Genomic DNA, 25240 nt, shown 5'->3' with positions numbered 1-25240 from the left:
TTTTCTTGATTATCAAAGAAAGAGTGAGTTAGCACAAGTTAGTGCTGTTGTCCGGCACGTTGCAGAATTTAAACGTTACTCATTCTTGTTCACAGTAAAGGCTGCTGCCTTATGCCAGTTTTCCTATGGAGGATTTGAGCCTTAAACACATCTAAATGCCACTCCCCCACCACATGTGACTGATCATACTGGCTCCTGCGAGGTCTGCACATTTTCTTTTTCTGAGCCTCTAGCACATTTTTGACATTTCTCAGGCCCTGATTGCTGCACAATACATTAGAATTTTATTGCTGGTCAGACAAGCTGCAGAAGGCCAGGTGTTGTGCTGTACACTATGGGTAACCTGCAGTTTGCTGATAACATCATTCAATCATCAAGTAAAGAGAGAGAGAGAGAGCGAGAGAGCAGCCCGGCACCCAACCAAGTAGTCCCTGGAAAGTTACAGTTGTCACATGCTGACCAACTGTCCTGTACAGCTCTGTGGGCCAGACTTTCGGCTTCATTGTCAGCGATTTTCTCGGCGTTACAGCTGGTTTTTTGCCCGGCGAGAGCTTGCATGCAAGTTTTTTCCTTGGTATCGCCCACATCAGAAGTCGCCCGCCGGGACCAGACCGCCCACGTGCAACGCCAAGAATAACCGCTAGGGTGTAAGTTTGGGCTCATCTGCCAGCGTCCAGATCACCGAGAGACCCGCCCTGAAAAAGCTGCTTTTACAGGGCGGTAAGGGGTGGGACCCTGCAAAGAAAGGTAAGTAATAGGTTATTTAATTATTTATTTAAAATTTTACCACAGCAATTAGGCTTAAAACTGTCTTGAGAATACTTTGTATGTGATGCTTTTATAATAATGTTTTCTTTAGATCTCCCCCCCCCCCACCCCCACCACCTGTAGGCCCAACCCCAGCACCAGCCTAAATTTTTGTACTTACCGCCCATTCCGGTAATGACCGCCAATTTGGCTAACTTTCCACTTACCCGCTGAGAGACCGCCAAGAATGAGTGTGCAACGCAGACTTTTTTTGCCGGGCGATCAGTTCCACACACCTTTACCCTCAAAATGGAAATTCTCGCCTGTTTTTTTCGCCGAGCGTTAGCAATCCTTCTCAGCGGGCAATCAGGCATTGAGGGCCTTTAAGGAAAGTCTGGCCCATAGTCCCCAAGTAACTGTACACAAATTCATGAAGCAACGAAAAACTCAAATCAATGCCCTCATCCTTTCATTCCACTTTGCAAACCCTGCTGCTCACACTAGCAATCCAGCCTGTAAGCCATGCTGGGCAGCCAGTAAAAAGCCCAAGGCATGGGATGGCCTTTCCTCCTCAAAATTATCACTGGGGGGCAGTTGCTGTCTGGCTCCCTCTAAGTGAGCACTAAGAATCATAGAATCTTACAGCGCAGAAGAAGGCCATTCGGTATGCCGTGCCTGTACTGGCTTTTTGAAAGAGCTGTCCAATTTAGTCCCACACCCCAGCCTTTTCACCATAACCCTGCAACTTAGTCCTCTTCAAGTACATATCTAATTTCCTTTTGAAAGTTCCTGTGGAATCTGATTCTACCACCCTCTCAGGCAGTGCTTTCCAGATCTTAACAACCCTCTGTGTGGAAACATTTCTCCTCATTTCCCCTCTCGTTCTGCCAATTTTTAAAAATCTATGACCTCTGGTTACTGACCCACTTGCTAGAGGAAACTGTTTCTCCCTACATGCTCTATCAAAACCCGTCATAATTTTATATACCTCTATCAGGTCTCCCCTTAACCTCCTCTGCTCTAAGGTGAATCATCCCAGCTTCTCCAATCTCGCCACATAACAGAAAACCCTCATAGAATCATAGAAGGTTACAGCATCGAAGGAGGCCATTTCGACCCATCGTGTCCACGCCGGCCGACCAAGAGCTATCCAGCTGAATTTCACTTTGCAGCTCTTGGTCCGTAGCCTTGTAGGTTACAGCACTTTAAGTGCACATCCAAGTGTCTTTTAAAAGTGATGAGGGTTCTTGCCTTTACCACCCTTTCAGGCAGTGAGTTCCAGACCCCCACCACCCTCTGGGTGAAGAAATTTCCCCTCATATCTCCTCTAAACCTCCCCCCAATCACGTTAAATCTATGCCCCCTGGTTGTTGACCCCTCTGCCAAGGGAAACAGGTCCTTCCTATTACTCTATCCAGGCCCCTCATAATTTTATACACCTCAATCAGGTCTCGCCTCTGTCTCCTCTGTTCCAATGAAAACAGACCCAGCATCCCCAATCTTTCCTCATAGCCAAAATTCTCCAGTCCAGGCAACATTCTGGTAAATCTCCTCTGCACCCTTTCCAGTGCAATCACATTTTTTCCAGTAATGTGATGACCAGAACTGCACACAGTACTCCAGCTCCGGCCTTACCCTGGTATCATTCTGGTAAACTTCCTCTCCAGGGTCTTGATATACTTCCTAAAGTGTAGTGCCCAGAATTGTACAGAATACTCCAGCTGAGGCCTAACTAGTTATTTGTGAAGGTTCAGCATGACTTCCTTGTTTTTTTGTATTCAATGTTCCTATTTACAAAGCTAAGTATTCCATGTGATTTCTTAATCACCTTATCAACTTGCCCTGCCACTTTCAAAGATTTGTGCATATGCACCTCAGGTCCCTCTGCTCTTCCACCCCCATCAAAATAGTATTTTGATTATACAGGCAACTCTTGATTATCCTCACATGGATCCAATGAGAAACCATTGTAATGGGATTTAAAATTTCGGCCCGGGAAGCCATTGAGCCGGTGCATTCGGAGTCCTTTCGGCTCGGGAAGGCATCGGGTTTTAACTTTATAATGTCAATCACTCTAACGGAGAAAAGCTTTTGACAAGGTCCCACACAAGAGATTCGTGTGCAAAATTAAAGCACATGGTATTGGGGTAATGTACTGATATGGATAGAGAACTGGTTGGCAGACAGGAAGCAGAGAGTCGGGATAAACGGGTCCTTTTCAGAATGGCAAGCAGTGACTAGTGGGGTGCTGCAGGGCTCAGTGCTGGGATCCCAGTTAGTTACAATATACATCAATGATTTAGATGAAGGAATTGAGTGTAATATTTCCAAGTTTGCAGATGACACTAAGCTGAGTGGCGGTATGAGCTGTGAGGAGGATGCAAAGAGGCTGCAGAGTGACTTGGACAGGTTAGGTGAGTTGGCAAATGCATGGCAAATGCAGTATAATGTGGATAAATGTGAGGTTATCCACTTTGGGGGCAAAAACACGAAGGCAGAATATTATCTGAATGGTGGCAGATTAGGAAAAGGGGAGGTGCAACGAGATCTGGGTGTCATGGTACATCAGTCGTTGAAAGTTGGCATGCAGGTACAGCAGGCGGTGAAGAAGGCCTTCATAGCTAGGGAATTTGAGTATAGGAGCAGGGAGGTCTTACTGCAGTTGTACAGGGCCTTGGTGAGACCTCACCAGGAATATTGTGTTCAGTTTTGTTCTCCTAATCTGAGGAAGGATGTTCTTGCTATTGAGGGAGTGCAGCGAAGGTCCACCAGACTGATTCCTGGGATGGCAGGACTGACATATGAGAAGAGACTGGATCGACTGGGCCTGTATTCACTGGAGTTTAGAAGGATGAGAGGGGATCTCATAGAAACACATAAAATTCTGACGGGTCTGGACAGGTTAGATGCAGGAAGAATGTTCCCGATGTTGGGGAAGTCCAGAACCAAGGGACACAGTCTAAGGATAAGGGGTAAGCCATTTAGGACTGAGATGAGGAGAAACTTCTTCACTCAGGGAGTTGTTAACCTGTGGAATTCGCTACCGCAGAGAGTTGTTGATGCCAGTTCATTGGATATATTCAAGAGGGAGTTAGATATGGCCCTTATGGCTAAAGGGATCAAGGAGTATGGAGAGAAAGCAGGAAAGAGGTACTGAGGTGAATGATCAGCCATGACCTTATTGAATGGTGGTGCAGGCTCGAAGGGCCGAATGCACTACTCCTGCACCTATTTTCTATGTTTCTATGTTCCTATCCGGGTCCCTCGGTGATTGGGCAATGCCGTTTATTCCTCCTCTTTGCTTTCTGTCAGCCAACCAGTTCTCCATCCACGTCAATACATTATACCAATACCATGTGCTTCAATTTTGCATAGTAATCTCTTGTATGGAACCTTGTCAAAAGCCTTTTGAAAGTCCAAATACACCACATCCACTGGTTCTCCCTTGTCCACTCTACTAGTTACATCCTCAAAAATTCTAGAAGATTTGTCAAGCATGATTTCCTTTTCATAAATCCATGCTGATTTGGACCGATCCTGTCACTGCTTTCCAAATGTGCTGCTATTTCATCTTTAATAATTGATTCCAACATTTTCCCCACTACCGATGTCAGGCTAACTGGTCTATAATTACCCGTTTTCCCTCTCCCTCCTTTTTTAAAAAGTGGTTGCCTGTACTGCCTTTCCATGTTGCTCTTCTCAAAGGGCATCACTACACACTTATCCACACACATATGTGCATTGCCAATTATCTGGTTAAACCTGGTGACCTATTCTGCTGTAAATATTTGCAAGCTATTATCTATTTAATATTCTTACTACAATCCATCGTATGTCCCTCATACTATATGCTATCTGATTTAAATTAGAATAAAATGACAAAAATGAACAGGTTTTAACCATACAAATATAGGATGACACAATGGGCTTAATTTTTCCCCAGTGATCTGTGCTGTTTTTTGGAGCAGGCTGCTCTTTTTGGCCTAAGTTGAAAAACCACAGTTTCCCCAATAAATTTGCACCAGCGTAACTCTGTTAGTTAAACCCTTAGTCCTCCTCTGCTGAATTCTAAATTTCACCCAGTCCTCAGGTTTGCTGCTTTTTCTGGCCAATTTATATGCCTCTTTCTTGGATTTAACACTATCCTTAATTTCCCTTGTTAGCCACGGTTGAGCCATCTTCCCCCTTTTATTTTTACTCCAGACAGGGATGTACAATTGTTGAAGTTCATCCAAGTGATCTTTAAATGTTTGCCATTGCCTATCCACCGTCAAGCCTTTAAGTATCATTCGCCAGCCCATTCTATCCAATTCACGCCTCACACCATCGAAGTTACCTTTCCTTAAGTTCAGGACCCTAGTTTCTGAATTAACTGCATCACTGTCCATCTTAATAAAGAATTCTACCATATTATGGTCACTCTTCCCCGAGGGACCGCACACAACAAGATTGCTAATTAGTCCCTTCTCATTACACATCACCCAGACTCGGATGGCCAGTTCTCTAGTTGGTTCCTCGACACATAGGGCTAAAAAAACATCCCTAATACACTCCAGGAAATCCTCCTCCACCGCATTGCTACCAGTTTGGTTAGCCCAATCAATATGTAGATTAAAGTCGCCTATGATAACTGCTGTACCTTTATTGCACACATCCCTTATTTCTTGTTTGATGCTGTCCCCAACCTCACTACTACTGTTTGGTGGTCTGTACACAACTCCCACTAGCGTTTTCTGCCCTTTGGTATTCCACAGCTCCACCCATACCGATTCCACATCATCCAAGCTAATGTCGATCAGATCACCCCTCAATCTCCTATACTCGGGGTAATTCAAGCCAAGTCCTCATAATGTAATCCTCTAAGCCCTGGGTATCTTTTCTGTGAATTTGCAATGCACCCCATATAGGGCCAATATGTCCTTCCTGAGGTGCAATGACCAAAACTGAACGCTATACTCCAGATGGGGTCTGACCAAGGCTCAATACAACTGAAGCATAACATCCTGCCCTTTGTAATCCAGCCTCTTTGAGATAAAAGCCAACATTCCATTAGCCTTTCACATAGAATCAGACCCTTACAGCACAGAAGGAGGCCATTTGGCCCATCATGCCTCTGCCGGCTCTTTGAAAGAGCTATTCAATTAGCTGTTCTTTTCCCATAGCCCTGTAATTTTCTACCTGTCAAGTATTTATTCAATTCCCTTTTGAAAGTTACTATTGAATCTGCATCCACTGCCCTTTCAAACGGTAATAACTTGCTGGATGAAAATAAATCCTCATCTCACCGCTGGCTCTTTTGCAAATTACCTTAAATTTGTGTTCTTTGGCTACCGAAATTTTTGACAGTGGAAACAGTTTCTCCTTAATTACTCTATCAAAACCCTTCATGCTGTTGAATGCCTCAATTAAATCTTCCCTTAACCTGCTCTGCTCTAAGGAGAATAATCCCAGCTTCTCTAGTCTCTCCATCTAAGTCCCTCGTCCCTGGGACCATTCTAGTATTCTATGCCTCTAGTTATAAAACCAAGGATATGTATGTTTTTTACTGTCCTGCTACCTTTAAAGATTCCTGTACATAAACCCTCAGGTCTCTCTGTTCCTACACCTGATTTAAAATTGTACCATTTAATTTACAGTCCCTCTCTTTCCTTCTTCCTTCCAAAGTGTATCACTTCAAACTTCTCTGCAATAAATGTCATCTCCCATGTGTTTGCCCATTTCACCAGTTTGTCTGTATCCTCCTGAAATCAGCTACTATCCTCCTCATTGTTTACTACTTTTCCGTGTTTCATGTCATCGGGAAACTTTAAAATTATGCCCTGTAAACCCAAGTCCAAAAGAGCAGTGGTCCTCATCACAATTCAATTGCAGTGGTAAAGAAGTTTTGTATTTTTGTTTTCTGCATCTGTGCAGAAAAGCCTGTGAAAGATTTTCTTTTCTCGATATGACTGTTCTCACAAGAGCAGTAATATCTGCCATACTGCTGGAAAGACTGGCATGCAGTGCAGCGAAGGCTGAATTATGCAAATGTAATCAAAATCATGGAAATTAGGTCGTCCTGGATTTTGTTAAGGTGACAAAAGTTACAGGTCAGAATTTCACAAGGCATGCCATTATAAGGAAATGGTCAGAATTGTGGAATAAAATCCACCAAAACATTGGCAAAGATCCCAAATGGCATTTGACTTATTCAATCACTGCCAAATAATGGCCTTAGTCATGGTGCAATACATTGCAGACTACACGGTATTTACAGGTGCATACACTGAGGGCCTGACATAGGCAGACAAGGGTAATTGTCAACAGGCATAAGGCTATTTCCTGGTTGGGCAGAGCCTCACTGGGGTTGGATGAGGGTGCTGGACAGGACCAAATTAACTGGATAGGAAAGTGTGCAAACAGGTCAATGGATCAGCACTGGGAAATTTTCAACTGTAAGGTGGATTTGCGTCAAAGGATGATGCCATTAAGAATTATCCGAAGGTGTTCTGCAAAACGGGCAGTCCGATCCAAGGCTTCAAGGCGAGTGTCAGGGTACAGAAAGACGCTAGATCGGTTTACTGCAAGCCACGTCCCATACCATATGCACTCAAGGAGAAAGTTGAGCAAGAACTCAAAAGACTAGAGACTGAGACATTATTTCTAAGATAGATCAATGTAATTGGGCTGCACCCATTGTTGTTGTACCTAAGTCCGATGGTAAGGTAAGATTGTGTGGTGATTATAAAGTAACTGTATACCAGGTTCTAGAGGGTAATGTCCCCAATACATTGCCAAATATACAAGATTTGCTCACAACAATGACAGGGGGTCAAATTTTCTCAAAGTTGGATCTGATGAATGCCTACTTACAGCTTGAACTCGATGAGGAGTTCAAGTCATGCTTGACTATAAATACACATCTAGGCCTATATCAATGTAATAGGCTACCATTTGAAGTGTCTTCCGCCCCTGCCATATTCCAAGGGGTAATGAATCAGATTTTGCAAGATATTGAAGGGGTAGTATGTTATTTAGATGACATACTAATTTCAGCATCAAATAGACAAATTCATAATAACATATTGAATGAAGTCCTCAAATGGCTAGAGAAGCACGGAGTACAAGTGGCTGCTCACAAGTGTGACTATTTCAAAACTCAGTGGAGTACTTAGGGTACAGAGTAGACAAAGATGGTTTACCTCCAACCAAGGAAAAACTGGATGCAATCAGAAATGTACCCACTCCCAAGAATCTCACTGAACTTCGATTATTTTTGGGTCTTTTAAACTATTATGAGAAGTTCCTCCCGAATTTGGCTACAGTATTACATCCACTGAATGACCTATTGAAAAAACAGGTCCATTGGAAGTGGTCAAAAGAATGCGATACAGCATTCAAGGAGTGTAAAAGCAGCTTGGTAGAGAGCACCATGTTAGTTCACTATGACATATCTCAGGAGATCAAGCTAGCATGTGATGCCTCTTCGTATGGAATTGGGGCAGTAATCTCTCATGCATCCGATTTCTCCGTGTTGGCGTGTGGGGGAAATCACCAGCACCAGCAGTGCCGATTTAAGCAATATAGTTGCAAAGGCTGTCTGAGAATGGGGCTTCTCCAGCGCAAGTGTCCGCAGATGAGCAAGCGTGCTGAGACACACCACATGGAGGATGAAGGTCAGACTAGTGCGGATCCGGATACGCAATCCGAGATACCAGAGGAGGCAGTGTATGGACGGTACTCATTCCTAACTAACAGCAAACCGATAATGATCAACGTGAAATTTAATGGGGTGCCGGTATCGATGGAACTGGACATGGGGGCGAGTCATTCGATAATGAGCCAGAGGGCATTCGACAAGCTGTGGGTTACTAAGGCTGTGAGGCCCAGGCTGAGGTCCAGTAAATGCCAAGTTGCGCACGTACACCAAAGAACTCATAACGGTGATTGGCAGTGCCACAATTAAAGTGTCGTATGGCGGTGCTGTTCATGAGTTACCGCTATGGATTGTCCCAGGCAATGGCCCAATGCTGTTCCGCAGGAACTGGCTTGAAAAAAATCAGATGCGACTAACGACATCAAGGCGTTGTCATCGGAGGAAGACACATGTGCCCAAGTACTGAGCAAGTTCCCCTCGCTGTTCGAACCGGGCATCGGCAACTTCACAGGAGCCAAGGTGCAGATCCCCGAGGACTCGGATGCAAGACCTGTCCATCATAAAGCACGGGCAGTTCTGTATATGATGAGGGAGAAGATCGAAATCAAACTGGACAGACTCCAGCATGAAGGGATCATATCACTGGTTGAATTTAATGAATGGGCCAGCCCATTGTTCCTGTTCTGAAAAGTGATGGCACATTCAGAATCTGTGAGACTACAAGGCTACAATCAACAGGGTTTCGAAACAGGATCAGTACCCGTTACCGAAAGCTGATGACTTGTTTGCAACGCTGGCCAGGGGGAAGTCATTCACCAAACTGGCCTACATGAAACAGGAGCTAGTCGAGACGTCGAATAGACTTATGTGCATTAACACATATAAAGGAGTATTTATTTATCACAGGTGCCCTTTTGGAATTCGCTTGGCTGCAGCAATATTTCCCAGAACCGTCGTGTTCCAAGATGACATCCTGATCACAGGTCGTGACTCCGAGGAACATCTGAACAACGTGGAAGAGGTTCTACATCGTCTGGACAAAGTGGGACTCAGACTGAAACACTCGAAGTGCATCTTCATGGCACCAGAGGTCAAATTCCTGGGAGGAAAATTGCTGCTGAGGGCATCAGGCCAACGGACGCGAAAACCAAGGCCATCAAGAATGCACCCAATCCGCAGAATATGACGGAGCTGCGTTCATTCCTGGGTCTACTCAACTACTTCGGTAACTTCCGACCTAAATTGAGCACCTTATTAGAACCACTGCACATGCTGCTAAGAAAAGAACATAAGAACATAAGAACATAAGAATTATGAACAGGAGTAGGTCATCTAGCCCCTCGAGCCTGCTCCACCATTCAAAAAGATCATGGCTGATCTGGCCGTGGACTCAGCTCCACTTACCCACCCGCTCCCCAGAACCCTTAATTCTCTTATTGGTTAAAAATCTATCTATCTGTGATTTGAATACATTCAATGAGCTAGCCTCAACTGCTTCCTTGGGCAGAGAATTCCACAGATTCACAACCTTCTGGGAGAAGAAATTCCTTCTCAACTCGGTTTTAAATTGGCTCCCCCGTATTTTGAGGCTGTGCCCCCTAGTTCTAGTCTCCCTGACCAGTGGAAACAACCTCTCTGCCTCTATCTTGTCGATCCCTTTCATTATTTGAAATGTTTCGATAAGATCACCTCTCATCTTTCTGAATTCCAACGAGTAAAGACCCAGTCTACTCAATCTATCATCATAAGGTAACCACCTCATCTCTGGAATCAGCCTAGTGAATCGTCTCTGTACCCCCTCCAAAGCTAGTATATCCTTCCTTAAGTAAGGTGACCAAAACTGCACGCAGTACTCCACGTGCAGCCTCACCAATACCCTGTACAGTTGCAGCAGGACCTCCCTGCTTTTGTACTCCATCCCTCTCGCAATGAAGGCCAACATTCCATTCGCCTTCCTGATTACCTGCTGCACCTGCAAACTAACTTTTTGGGATTCATGCACAAGGACTCAAAAGAGTTTCATGCACAAGGACCCCCAGGTCCCTCTGCACCGCAGCATGTTGTAATTTCTCCCCATTCAAATAATATTCCCTTTTACTGTTTTTTTTTCCAAGGTGGATGACTTCACATTTTCCGACATTGTATTCCATCTGCCAAACCTTAGCCCATTCGCTCAACTTATCTAAATCTCTTTGCAGCCTCTCTGTGTCCTCTACACAACCCGCTTTCCCACTAATCTTTGTGTCATCTGCAAGTTTTGTACATTACACTCTGTCCCCTCTTCCAGGTCATCTATGTATATTGTAAACAGTTGTGGTCCCAGCACCGATCCCTCTGGCACACTGCTAACCACCGATTTCCAACCCAAAATGGACCCATTTATCCCGACTCTCTGCTTTCTGTTAGCCAGCCAATTCTCTATCCATGCTAATATATTTCCTCTGACTCTGTGTACCTCTATCTTCTGCAGTAACCTTTCGTGTGGCACCTTATCGAATGTCTTTTGGAAATCTAAATACACCACATCCATCGGTACACCTCTATCCACCATGCTCGTTACATCCTCAAAGAATTCAGCAAATTAGTTAAACATGATTTCCCCTTCATGAATCCATGTTGCGTCTGCTTGTTTGCACTATTCCTATCTAGATGTCCCACTATTTCTTCCTTAATGATAGCTTCAAGCATTTTCCCCACTACAGATGTTAAACTAACCGGCCTATAGTTGCCTGCCTTTTGTCTACCCCCTTTTTTAAACAGAGGCGTTACATTAGCTGCTTTCCAATCCGCTGGTACCTCCCCAGAGTGCAGAGAATTTTGGTAGATTATAACGAATGCATCTGCTATAACTTCCGCCATCTCTTTTAATACCCTGGGATACATTTCATCGGGACCAGGGGACTTGTCTACCTTGAATCCCATTAGCCTGTCCAGCACTACCCCTCTAGTGATAGTGATTGTCTCAAGGTCCTCCCTTCCCACATTCCCGTGACCAGCAATTTTTGGCATGGTTTTTGTGTCTTCCACTGTGAAGACCGAAGCAAAATAATTGTTTAAGGTCTCAGCCATTTCCATATTTCCCATTATTAAATCCCCCTTCTCATCTTCTAAGGGACCAACATTTGCTTTAGTCACTCTCTTCCGTTTTATATATCGGTAAAAGCTTTTACTATCTGTTTTTATGTTTTACGCAAGTTTACTTTCGTAATCTATCTTTCCTTTCTTTATTGCTTACTTAGTCATTCTTTGTTGTTGTTTAAAATTTTCCCAATCTTCTAGTTTCCTTTGGCCACCTTATACGCATTGGTTTTTAATTTGATACTCTCCCTTATTTCCTTGGTTATCCACGGCTGGTTATCCCTTCTCTTACCGCCCTTCTTTTTGACTGGAATATATTTTTGTTGAGCACTATGAAAGAGCTCCTTAAAAGTCCTTCACTGTTCCTCAATTGTGCCACCGTTTAGTCTGTGTTCCCAGTCTACTTTAGGCCTCCCAGAAGAAATTGTTTTGGATAATGGACCACAATTTTGTTCAGAAGATTTTGCACAGTTCATGAGCAAAAATGGTGTGAAACTTACCAAGGTTCCACCGTACCAACCTGCTTCGAATGCAGCAGAGCGCACTGTACAAATTGTAAAATTTGCCCTCATCAAGCAAATGTTGGATCCTAATCCAAAGACATGACAGTTGTCATTGGACCACAAATTGGCTAATTTTCTAATAACGTATCATAATACTCCTCACACAACTACTGGTAGAACACCAGTAGAGTTGTTTCTCAAACAACAGCCACAAACCAGATTCTCATTTTTAAAATCAAACTTGGCACAGTCCGTAGAATAGACACAATTTAGATAGAAAGAGAATCATGATAGAGGTAGAGTAAAAGAGAGAAGTGTGAAATTAAATCAGAAGGTGAGAGTGAAGAACCATCACCATAAATGGGTAAAGTGGTTACCAGAAAGAGTGGTGAAGATATTTGGTCAAGATGTTTGATAATGGACAGGTTAGGTTTGTTCACATTGATCAATTATATGTTACCCACAGACATGGAAGTAGTTGAAGGTGGAAGTGATTCAATTATTTCTGACTCACCAGATAGTTTTGATACACCAGTAGCATATCCTACATCCAATGTATGGGAAACAAATCCAAGAGAAAGTCAGAATTTAAGTCTGAGTCCGAGTCAGGAAAACAAACAGTCTGAAATTAGAGAGAGTTCAAATGGAAATCAAGGATATCCCTTGGAGGAAAACTTCCCTCAGGATCAGCCTCGAATGAATTTAAATTCGACACCATGTTTGGAAGATTCTGTTCGAGAGCGAAGGTATCCTCTTCGAAACAGGAAACAAGTGGTTAAGCTTGATTCGTAAATATAGCAAAAAAGGTCCATATCCTTTGTTATGTATAACCATGCAAGTTATGTATGATGATTGTTTGTTATAATAACTTCTTCATTAAGGAGGGAGAAGTGTAATGTCTGTAGCTCCACACTGTGGATGCCTGTATTACTGCAGCTTGTGCTGGTAATAAAGAGCAGGTCACCTGACCAGCCGAGAAAGTTTCCGGAATCTGCAGCCATCTTACAGGCTGCATGATATGTGCTCTCTAAGACTTCAATGTCTTATCTTTATTTAGCTCGCTGTGACCAATGTGCGTGGTGGTTTTAAACAAACACGGCCTTCTAAGCCATGCCAATTGGATAACTCCACTTTATCGAAGTTCCATCAGATCAGTGTTTATCCAGAAACTGAATTATTTGAAGTTGGTAAAGGTGTAAAAGGAAAAGAATTTGGGTGTGATATTAGATTATTCACTGAAAAATTTCCAGTCAGTTTGAAGCTGCTGTGAACAAAGTTAATCCAATACTAGATGGATTCGAGGTGGTTCAGAGAAGCAGAGGGTGAAAAGCCTGATACTGAGCATTGAGGCTACAAATTGTAAGGAAAAGTTTGGAGCAGAGATGCAGGCAGAAAATTGAAAGTTGTATTTATTTCTCCAATTGCTGCCACCCCTGCACTCGCTGGTGCAGATATTTCTAAAGTGCTCCACAGGTTACAGTCCTTTGGAAATTTCAAACAGTGACATTGGAAAGGTCCCCGGAAGGCAGGAGATCAGAGCTTCAGTCTTTGAATATTGAACTGGCATTCAGTGGGGTACTTGCTGCCGATGGGAGTGGAGTGCTGACCCCGCCTGCCAACATCACATCTAGCTGCTTGTCCTAGTAGCGAGTTGTAAGTCAGGCTAATGATCTGTCTGTGTAACAAGGGACTTTGTTATGGAAATAACCTCAAGCACAATCTGCTGGATGTACAGTAGTGGTAGAAATGGGATGCTACATAGTCACGGAAGAGAAGAAAACAACATTAAAAAGGTGCGGTCTGGTTTATTTTTAAAAATTGTACTTCACAATGAAAAGCTTTTTAATCTAAAAGAAAATAGGTAAAATAAGTGACACTTACATTCGTCCATTTCCAACAGACCAACAATTTTGAACCAAATTCAATCAATTTGTAATCTTTCAGACTAGCTAACTAAAAATAAATCAACTCAGATCAGTTTGTCAAACATATTTGTTTGTAAAAGGCTGCTTCAACTTTGTCTGTGGTGTGTGAGGAGTGGAGGCGCAGGTTGGCACTCATACATAGACCTTTTGTCAGAGTGCAACCATGCCTTAGGGTTCTGCACCCTGGACTTTTCTCTGGTTTAGGGATTGGCAGGGCTCACTATGTTTCTGGCAGTTACTGTTTTTATTCCACGCCTCATGCCATTCACTATGTTCTTTGTTCTTTGAATTCCTTTCACCGCCTCACTGAGCTGATCTTTTATGAATGGCCATCAGTTCTGAAACATTAACTCTGTTTCACTCACCAAAGATGTTGCCTGAGTATTTCCAGCATTTTCTGTTTTTATTTCAGATCTGCAGCATCTTGCTTTTGAACTTTTACATTATTTGACAGGTTTATTTTCCACTATTACGTAAAAGAAAGAACTTGCATGTATATAATGCCTTTCATGACCTCAGGATGCCTCAAAGCACTTTACACCCACTGAAGTGCTTTTAAAGTGTCATCACTGTTGTAACATAGTTTGCGGGTCATTCAATCCATTAACATTCTCGTATTGTTTGAAGTATCTGTTGCCTCATTTCTGCCGAATCCTTTTTTTCTGTGTCCCTGCAATCACATGAGCCAGGTCAACCAATCAAAAAGGGAGATGCCTATGATGATAATAAGGATTCCATTTACGTACGGAATCTCCATAAGCATATTAGAAATCCCCAAATAAATAAGAATTCACATCACTTAAATAAAATAAATGTTCCTATGTTCAAAATTAATTAAAAGGCCATTGAATTAAACATTTAAAATAAAATTTCAATTTTCTGAAAAAGAAATGTAAACATTTTAAAATGGGCCAAAATTTACCTTATCTAATTTTAAATGAATGTGTGTTTTAATCATTCAAAAAAATTAATTTTACGTTTATTTTAACCCTTATGCTGGTAAAAGATGGCCGTACGCCTGTTTTTACCAGGCATAAGTATTTTATGGGAATTCGCTGGGCAGTAGTTGGACAAATTACCCAACTCTGTACTGGTAAAGGTGATTTTGTAGTGGATGCAAAGGATCTGTCAATGTGAAACTTGAATGATCACAAAGTTCAGGTTTTCACACATGCGCAGCACATACAGAAACCCGGAACTTGCGTTGCCTTTCTGAAGGCTTCCAGCAGTGTACGCTGTGCGTACGCTGTCAAAACCACTGCAACTTCAGGCCCATTATTTGTTTCCAAGGTTACTGAGTTATGATTTCATGGAAAAAATTGTGTATCATGGAATCTGATCCATAGAACACTGGTAAAGCTTAGAAAATACAGTTTTAAAAAATTTAATTCTCAATTATTCAGTCAGTGTGAACCAGTAACCCCAATTATAAATTAATGAAATTGTGGAATAAGCAAACATTAAAAAACCTGTAACTCATGTATTAAAAATAAAATTTGATTTATTCAGTCACTGTAAACCAATGGCCTTCGTTCATTTTTACTTAAAAACCAGTTATATATATTTTTTTTAATTGTTTGTTTGAACTTAAACAGATAAAGTAGGCTCAGTGTGGTACTAAGCTGAACAGACAATCCACAACATTCATATTTACTAGCTGAGCTCAGGTGGTGGAGGCGCTACTTGGCATCAGTGTCAGTGAACTATGGAGGGGGCAAAAAAAATGGAGCCAGGTTTCCTACTCTTCATCCCTATCCTTTGACCCCTGCTAGAAAATGCATGTGTGGATGCCTGCACAAAGGGACATAACAAAGTGTAGAAATAAAGTAAAATAAAAACAGAAAATGCTGGAAATACTCAGCAGGTCAGGCAGCATCTGTGGAGGGAGAAAGAGAGTTAACGTTTCAGGTCGATGACCCTTCGTCAGAACTGGAAAAAGTTAGAGATGTCACAGGTTTTTAAGCAAGGGTAGGGGCAGGGAACGGGGGGAGGGGAGGAATGAACAAAAGGGAAGCTCTGTGATAGGATGGAAGGCAGAAGGGATTAAGAGACAAAAGGGATGATGGTGCAAGGCAAAAGGAGATGGTAATGGAACAAGTTAAGAAACAAAAGATGAGTCTAGATAGGGAATACATGGAGATGTGCGGAATCATCTTCAGCTACCGTGGGAAAGAGAAAAAACAGAAAAAAAGGTTAAAAAATAGAGGCAGAGGTTATGGTTTGAAATTGGATCCAGAAGACTGTAAAGTGCCTAAATGAAAGATGAGGTGGTGTTCCTCGAGCTTGCGTTGAGTAGAAATGCAGTGGTCATAGGGGATTTAATAGCCAGGTAGATAGCCAGGCATTTCTGAAACCGTTGACGTGAGTCTCGCATGGTGTGTTGCCTTCCTGGTGCCAGAATAAAGGACATCACTGAACAGGTACACTACATATTGCGGAGGGAAGGGGAGCAGCCAGATGTGGTCCACGTTGGAACCAATGACATCAGCAGGAAAAGGGTTGAGGTCCTTCAGACAGAGCGAGTAATTGTAACCCCAAAAACCGGGTGGGTATGGGATGGGTGGGAAGTTAAAATGTTCAAAATGTCAAATACAAACCCCTTAAACCCGCCAGCCCCGGCTTTAATGGAGGCGAGATGAGGGGTGGTTGGCCAATCTGCTCTCAGGAGGCAGGTCGGTCATTAAAACCTGTTAAAAAGGCTGTGTGCCTCCATATTAACATGGTTTCTATGTTTAACTCATGTAGGCTGGGTTTGTCAGGCCTCCGGAAACCCAGCAGGTAAAAGGAGAGAAGGGCTGCATTGATGAGATAGGTGCATTTACAGCACTGCTTGTGGGCCAGGAGGAGCAAGAGTGTTTCCTCTCAGCCCAACAAGCTACGCAGTAAACCACTGCAGCCCCCCGGTGATCTGTCCAACCTCCCACCTCTGTAAACGCTTATTTTTCAGACTGGAGAGAAGTATGCAGCTGTGTTCCACAGGGGCCACTGTTCTTTTTGATAAACCCTGTATATTAATGACCTGGACTTGGGGTATACAGGGCATAATTTCAAAGTTTGCAGAGGACACAAAACTTGGAAATGTTGTAAACAATGAGGAAGATAATAACAGACTTCAGGAATACGTAGACATACTGTTGAAATGGGCAAGAAGAATGAGGAGAGGCAATATAAACTAAATGGTACAATTTGAAAGGGGATGCAGCGTGTAGGGACAGAGAGTCATGGCTATGTTTGTCTTTGAAGGTGTTGAGAAGTGTGTTAAAAAGGCATACCAACATCCTTAGCTTTATAAATAGGGGCATAGAGTGTAAAAAAATGAGGAAGTTGTTCTAAGCCTCTATAAAACACTGGTTAGGCCTCAGCTGGAGTAATGGGTTCAATTCTGGGCACCACACTTTAGGAACAAGGCCTGAGAGCGGGTGCAGAGGAGATTTACTAGAATGGTAGCAGTGATTAAAACATTTTTGGTTACATAGAGACTAGAAAAACTGGGGTTATTCCCCCTAGAGCAGAGAAGATTAAGAGGAGATTTGATAGAGGTGTTCAAAATCATGAACGGTTTTGATAGAGTAAATAAAGAGAAACTGACTCCAGCAGCAGAAGGGTCGATAACCAGAGGACACAGATTTAAGGTGATTGGCAAAAGAACCAGAGGCAACATGAGGGGAAAGAAATGATAGATTGAGTTGTCATGATCTGGAATGCAGTGTCTGAAAGGGTAGTGGAAGCAGATTCAATAATAACCTTCAAAGGGAACTGGATAAATACTCGAAGTGGAAAAATTTGCAGGGCTGTGGGGAAAGAGCAGGGGAGTGGGACGAGTTGGATACCTCTTTTAAAGAGCCAGCAGAAGCATGATCGGCCAAATGGCCTCTTTCTGTGCTGTGAGTTTCTCTGATTCTGTGGATGTTGCATGACAACAAAATTGAGCTCAGCCATGATGCTTCCCACAGTAATTACCCTTGACATGCACTTTCCAGCCTACCACACGAAGAATGGCTATTTTGATGGGTGACCCAAGGGTACCAGCACTTGTAGAACTGGGACCAAGCAAAGAATCATTGCCTTCAGAAGAGAGAAAAAAATAGGAGGGAAAAGAAAAACGATCAGCTAAAATGTTTTGTTGTATTTTGTATCCACCATTTTTGTAAACACAAGCTAGCAGGTGGTTACAGCCAAGTTTGACTTTTGCTTGGAATTTCCTTATAGGTTTGTCAGAGTCTGGTCCCTGCTCTGTATCTCCCCACCGAGATCACAGGAAACAACTCACCACAGTGCAATGCATGGGGAGCCCTGGTTTTAAAACCATGTCCTACATCTTATTGCACCTAAACAACAGAACACTTTTATATGCAAAGGAAGTTTTCTTTAAAAAAGCAGCCACTGCAAATCAACGACTGGGCCTCTTTTACTATTACAAAAGCTGGAAATCTGAAAAATAACAAAATGCTGGAACTACTCAGTAGGTCAGGCAGCAACTGTAAAGAGAGAACAAGAGTTAACGTTTCAGGTCGATGACCTTTACTGTTAAACAATACACAGTGAAAGGCCTGCAAAAACCAAGGAGCTAATGGCTGGATGAATGGCCAACTAGACTGACAGATGCCTCAATAAGGACAGTATTTGAATGAATGGACTGAGAATGAAAGTAGCCAGTGCTTTGGCTGTCACACTTGTGCTGGGAGACACTGAACACAAAGCACATCTGCTGTAATGCAATATAACCACAAGATGGCGATGTTTCTTTCAAAATCTCACTGGAACAATATGCGGTTTTCTGAGCACAAGTAGATCGCGTAAGGAAAGTCTGTCGATCTATTTTAGCGCATCGACCATGAAATTAAAAAACATTAGCTTCCAGCCATTTCTTATACCATTCCAAGATTTTTGCCTCTTCAACTCTTAACAGTCTTGTTTAATAAGAGTGCCAGAAGACTGGGAAAGCCCAGCGGCTAACATAAATTAATCCATTTCTGATATGTTTTCACTAGTAATAATGTCCCTTAAAAGTAGACAGTCTGCACCAATTCAGATCTTATAAGCAAGTGATAAGTTTCTGTAAACTAACTTAAGAAAATCCTGTTGGACAACTGACCCAAATTTTAATACCTAACATTTGATCTGTTTAGGAGTATCTTGTATTAGTTTTGAACAATTTGCAGTGCAGGATGGATGGTTGCTGGTCCGTTAGTCGGGCAAGTAATTTGGCATTGAGCATGTTAGCACTTTCTGTATATAGCACTTTCTACTTTTCAACACTCCAATTTTACATAGAGTCCCTGAGCCCTGAAAAAGTCGGTTTCTGAACAGATCTGACTAATAAATCATTTGCTCTTTTAGGGACCAGGGCTCTCTGTGACCCTGAAGAAGGTAGGAACACGGTGGATTCCATTAATGGAGCTACCGGGTTCACGGAGATATTCGGGGTGACATTAATGATTAGCAACAACACGGATGTGGTGTTTATTTTTCAGTGATAGAGACCAAAATAGGTCACATTTTTGAGTCAGACCGATTGAGTGACACTTGTCAAATCTGCATTGCTAATGCAGGAGCCGCTTCATCAACAACAGCAGACATTGATGACGAGATTCAACACCGCCTCCAGTGCGCCAGTGCAGCCTTCCGGCCACCTGAGGAAAAGAGTGTTCGAAGACCAGGCCCTCAAATCTGCCACCAAGCTAATGGTCTACAGGGCTGTAGTAATACCTGCCCTCCTGTATGGCTCAGAGACATGGACAATGTACAGTAGACACCTCAAGTCGCTGGAGAAATACGACCAACGATGTCTCCGCAAGATCCTGCAAATCCCCTGGGAGGACAGATGCACCAACGTTAGCGTCCTCGACCAAGCCAATATCTCCAGCATTGAAGCACTGACCACACTTGATCAACTCCGCTGGGCAGGCCAGACACGAGACTCCAAAAGCAAGCGCTCTACTTGGAACTCCTTTACAGCAAACGAGCCAAAGGTAGGCAGAGGAAACGTTACAAGGACTTCCTCAAAGCCTCCCTGATAAAATGCAACATCCCCACTGACACCTGGGAGTCCCTGGCCAAAGACCGCCCTAAGTGGAGGAAGTGCATCCGGGAGGGTGACGAGCACCTCGAGTCTTATCGCCGAGTGAATGCAGAAATCAAGCACAGGCAGCGGAAAGAGCGTGCGGCAAACCAGTCCCACCCACCCTTTCCTTCAACGAATATCTGCCCCACCTGTGACAGGGACTGTGGTTCTCGTATTGGATTGTATAGCCACCTAAGGACTCATGTTTAGAATGGAAGCATGTCTTCCTCGATTCCAAGGGACTGCCTATGATGATGATGATTGCGAACGGGTTTGTTGTTGATGGAGACAAACCATTGTCTATCTGCCTACATCTCCAACATTGGTCTGTAACCAATGGATTAAGAAAGAAGTCATTTACATTCTTAGTGCAACATCTTGAACAATGCATTAGCCAACTTTATGCTATTGGGACCTCTGCAGATTAATTATGGTGGTTCTTTGGTGATGTGAATAAATTACTCCTTATAAGATGAGATTGTAATTAACCATGCAGAATTTCCTAATGATTGTTAATGGTTCGCGCTCCTCAGGTACTGTCCCCCTCTCCTTCAAATCTGCCGTCATCACCCCTCTGCTCAAAAAATAATCCTCGGCCCTTCCGTCCTTGCAAACTACCACTCCATCTCCAACCTCCCTTTCCTCTCCAAAGTTCTTAAATGTGTTGTCGGCTCCCTAATCAATGCCCATCTTTCCCAAAACTCCATATTTGAATTCCTCCAATCCAATTTCTGCCCCTGCCACAGTACTGAAACGGCTCTCATCAAAATCACAAATGACATCCTTTGTGACAGTGACAAAAGTTAACTATCCCTCCTCATCCTTCTCAACCTGTCTGCAGCCATTGACCCGGTTGACCACTCCATCCACCTCCAATGCCTCTCCAACATCGTCCAGCTGGGTGGGACTGCACTCGTCTGGTTCCATTCTTATTTATCTAATTGTAGCCAGAGAATTCCCTGTAATGGCTTCTCTTTCCGCTCCTTCATCGTTACCTCTGGGTTCCCTAAGTATCTATTTCTGGCCCCCTCCTATTTTTCATCTACATGTAGCCATCATCCGAATACACAGTGTCAGTTTCCACATGTAGACTGATGACACTCAGCTCCACCTCACTACCACTTCTCTCGGCCCCTCCACGGTCTCTACATTGTCAGACTGCTTGTCTGACATCCAGTTCTGGATGAGCAGAAATTTTCTTTGATTAAATATTGGGAAAACCAAAGCCATTGTTTTCTGTCCCTGCCACAAACTCCGTTCCCTAGCCACTGACTCCATTCCTCTCCCCAACTTCTGTCTGAGGCTGAACCATACTATTCGCAACCTTGGTGTCATAGTTGACCCTGAAATTATCTTCCAACCACATATCTGTGGAATAACTAAAACCGCCTATTTCCACCTCCATAAATTTGGCCATCTCTGCACTGCTCAGGAGCTTTTCTCACTTCTATTTTATAGGAGTGGACACAAAACAGCCACTGTCTGCTGCTAGACAAGATAACTCAGTGAGGAGTAAGTTTCAAAGCACTCAGGCTTCTTGAGGTACATCTGACATTAGAAGGCCAGTTCTACCATAAGTACCAGTCTCCAGTGAGCAGAGAACAATGAGAGCTGGCAGACCTGACTTTGCCTGCTTCCCAACGCTGCTTCCATTTTAATATTAGCAGATGGCAGCATCAACTCTGTTCACATTGATAACAGTTTGGAAAAATTCAGTCAACAGAGAGAAGAGTTGCAGTTTGGTCCCCTTCTACAGCCTGTGATGTTGACTGTTGTCTCCATGGATGCTGATTGGCCCATTGTGTGTTTCCAGCTTTTTCAGATGCCCTGGACTTGCAGTAAGTATTTTGTTTTTCACATAAATGTACTTGATGCGGTCATTTGACAATGATCATGGATAACCTCAGCTCAGGCATTTTGTGCATTTATCTCGCTTACGGTCATGAGGGTAATTACAACGCAGTGTGTAAATTGTGAACCAGTACTACAAGGTTCACTGACAGTGAGACGTGATACCTTTGTGATGGCTATTCCTTCATTTGTATCATTTCCTAAATATTTCCTGCTCAACTGCTTTGATGCTTTTGACAATAGAGAGAAGATAATAATTGGAATGTATAGTACGGTAAAGTCAACCTTTACACTGTGAAGTTTACTGAGGAAATAACTCGATGAACTTCTCCTTCACACCGCCCTCCCCCCCGCTTCCCCCACACCCGGCCTCCATTTCGCAAACTCCCAGGCCGCACATTTCCTACAGCGGAGAGAATGGGTGGTTGGCAAACTTGTTAAAAGATCTTTGCCAGTACGCTTCTCGGTTAGCTGTTGCATGGTGCACAATAGTCATTCAGTTTCCTTTAACTCCAACGTCTCCCTCCCCATACCATTTAACTGCTGGCCTGTGCCAGCCCACTGCCCTTCTCTCTGCAGCAGAACTGAGATTGCCTAATCAGCAGCACTCTGACTCCGACTGCCACGGCACCAAACAAAGGTGTCCAACACACTATAACACTGCATTGTCACAGGTTCACTTGTTTAACAAGACTAACAACAGTGGGTGTAAATTGGTCATCATTTCAGATGCTGAATTATATGTTTTTATTACTTATTTTTACCACTTGCTCAAAAGGAATACTGAGTGACATCAAGCAGTATAGTATATTCCTGTACCACTGCTCCATCATCATCATCATAACCGCTGTGGTTACCTTTCATTTATTCTTCCAACTGCTCCCCTTCTGCTGAAGATGTTGGCACTCTCACTGGGACACACCGATTCCTTTCTCTGGTGACCATTATTCATGCATGAGTGTTTACAGTGAGTGTCAGCATACTATCTGACTGGAAAATCATCACAATGTGTGGCTTAGTTGACTGAAATTTAAATTTTAAAAATATGTATTTTTATAATTGATTTGAAATTTGGCATCAAGTTAAATAACTTGTACTCGGCATTAAAATCTGGGCTAATATTTTCTTTTTGTCAGAGAAATAAAATAAGATCATTTGTTGAGGCTAATCTTGAAGACTCAGAACACTGGCAACGGGCAAATGATAATGGCTGGCAGGTTAGACATGAGAAAGTGTGAGTAATGAGATCATAATGGAACATCAGATGATTTGGAAACAACAAAGTGGTTGTAAGCTCTAAATTAAATAATACACACTTTGAAAATGATAGTTCAAGGTCAGTTCCAATGCCTGGGAACAGTACGAGAAAACGTTGTATAGAAACAAAAGGCATCAAGGGGTATGGGGAAAAAGCGGGAATTTGGTGTTGAGATAGAGGATCAGCCATGATCATATTGAATGGTGGTGCAGACTCGAAGGGCCGAATGGCCTACTACTGTTCCTATTTTCTATGTTTCTATGTACAGTTTCTGGTTTAGAGTGCAACTTTTACCACTTTGGAATTACATAAAGGTTCATACCTGTGAATTCGTAACTAATTCATTATTTGTTAAATTCCTCCTTGCTACCCTCATGCAATAGAAAGGTCTTGTATTTCCTTTTGAAAGGACCTGGATTGTGTGTTTAATACTGTAAAACCACAGTTATTGGGTCTCCTTGAACTGACATATTTAAGCAATGAAAATTTGATTGCCGTGGAACTGTTTGGAAGTGTTTATTTTTCTGTTTATAAACATGCAGGGGATACTGACTTTCCATTGCAAGTCACATTGCTTGCACGAGACACCCCAGTAATAAATACGACACTGGAGATTTGCCCCTCCGAACAGTGACAATCCCCCTTTTTTAATAGAAGACCGAATAAAATTTAAAAGCAACCCATTCCTTCATCACATCCCAACTGGCCCTTTTAAGACTTTACAACTTTACTCCTTAGTAAAAAAAGATTTGCATTTATACAACGGTTTATCATAGCTCTCAGATTGACTTTGAACTTTAGTTATGTAAGCAAATCTGTCAGCCATTTTATAAACAACAACAAAAAGAAGTTTAAAGTAGAAACATATGTAAGGGGTAGCAAAGTAACCCTTGCTTTTCGGTATTACTGTTGTGACTTGAAATAGAGGAAAATATGGATGTATGAGGAGAAAGCAGGGTAGCGGGATTCGTTTTAGATTGCTATGGCAAAGAGCCAGCACAAACATGTTGTGCCAAATGGCCTCCTTCAATATTATAAAGTTCTTTGTCTATAGAGCTGCAGCTATTTCAATCTGAGTGCGTGTCTATGGTGGGGGGGGGGGGGGGTTCTCTGAAAGGGACAGAGATACACAAGTACTTTACATTCACTTTTTGTTACAGGAAACTATGGATGATTTTAAGATTATGAGGACTATATTAACTCACTCACTGCTACACATACCCTTCATATAATCCGCATTAAACCTCTCTGGAAGTTGTCAGATGTGCCGCTATTCCGCTTGTGCACAGTGGTAAAAGTTATCACGAGTGACCTTCCCAACGTGTTCGTTGTATTTGTTCGGAGGAGAGGAAGTGCTTGTAGTATCAGTGGAGGTTTAAGAAACTGCAAATGTTGATAGTCTGAAGTGAAAAATTGGGGGGGGGGAATTGCTGGAAATACACAGCAGACTGGTTAAAATCTGCAGAGAGAAAATAGGCAGGGGAATCTCCGGGGTTTAGAAATCCGGGTCTGACTCTACATCCTGAAATGTTCATGCATCATTACTCACATCTCCATGAACCTGCGGTGTATTTCCAGCAATTTACGTGCCGAGAATTGTTGGTCTGTGACATTGAGTTTGCCCTGACGTTAGTATTTTAAACAGATTGTGTGTGTGTGTGTGTGAAGCTTTGAAACGCCTGCGGATCCCGGTCAAATTAAAATAAAAGAATCACGTTCGCCGTGTGGGACAAGAAACTGGGCCAGTTATGCTGTGTGAGGATTGTATGAGCATTGGGAGCAACACACACATGCACCCTCCACTGTAACTCCTGGACATGTTTGTGTCTGTGTAGAGGGGGCGCGACTGGCACAAATGACTTCACAAGAATAGCTTGTGTTTTTAAAACGTTAGTGGTTAACTTCAACATGCAAATCTGTGCGAGACACGGATCAGGTGAAAAGGTCCAGGGAAGTTGAATAAAAGACTAAAAATGAAACGAGCTTTATGTATCACGCGGTCCAACTCTTGTCATTTCTAAACACACACACAGACAGACACAACCGAAAAACTGTCATTTCAGCAGTGTTACACTGAGTTACATCGAGTCTACTGCCCAGAAACAGGCCACTGGTCTATGCAGGTGTTTATGCTCCACAAGAGCCTCCTCCCACCCCTCTTCATCTAATTCTATCAGT

Source organism: Pristiophorus japonicus, chromosome 8 (assembly GCF_044704955.1).
Source record: "Pristiophorus japonicus isolate sPriJap1 chromosome 8, sPriJap1.hap1, whole genome shotgun sequence".
NCBI classification, from domain to species: domain Eukaryota; kingdom Metazoa; phylum Chordata; class Chondrichthyes; family Pristiophoridae; genus Pristiophorus; species Pristiophorus japonicus.
The sequence above is the reverse complement of the archived record's forward strand: the minus strand, read 5'-3'. Positions refer to the sequence as shown.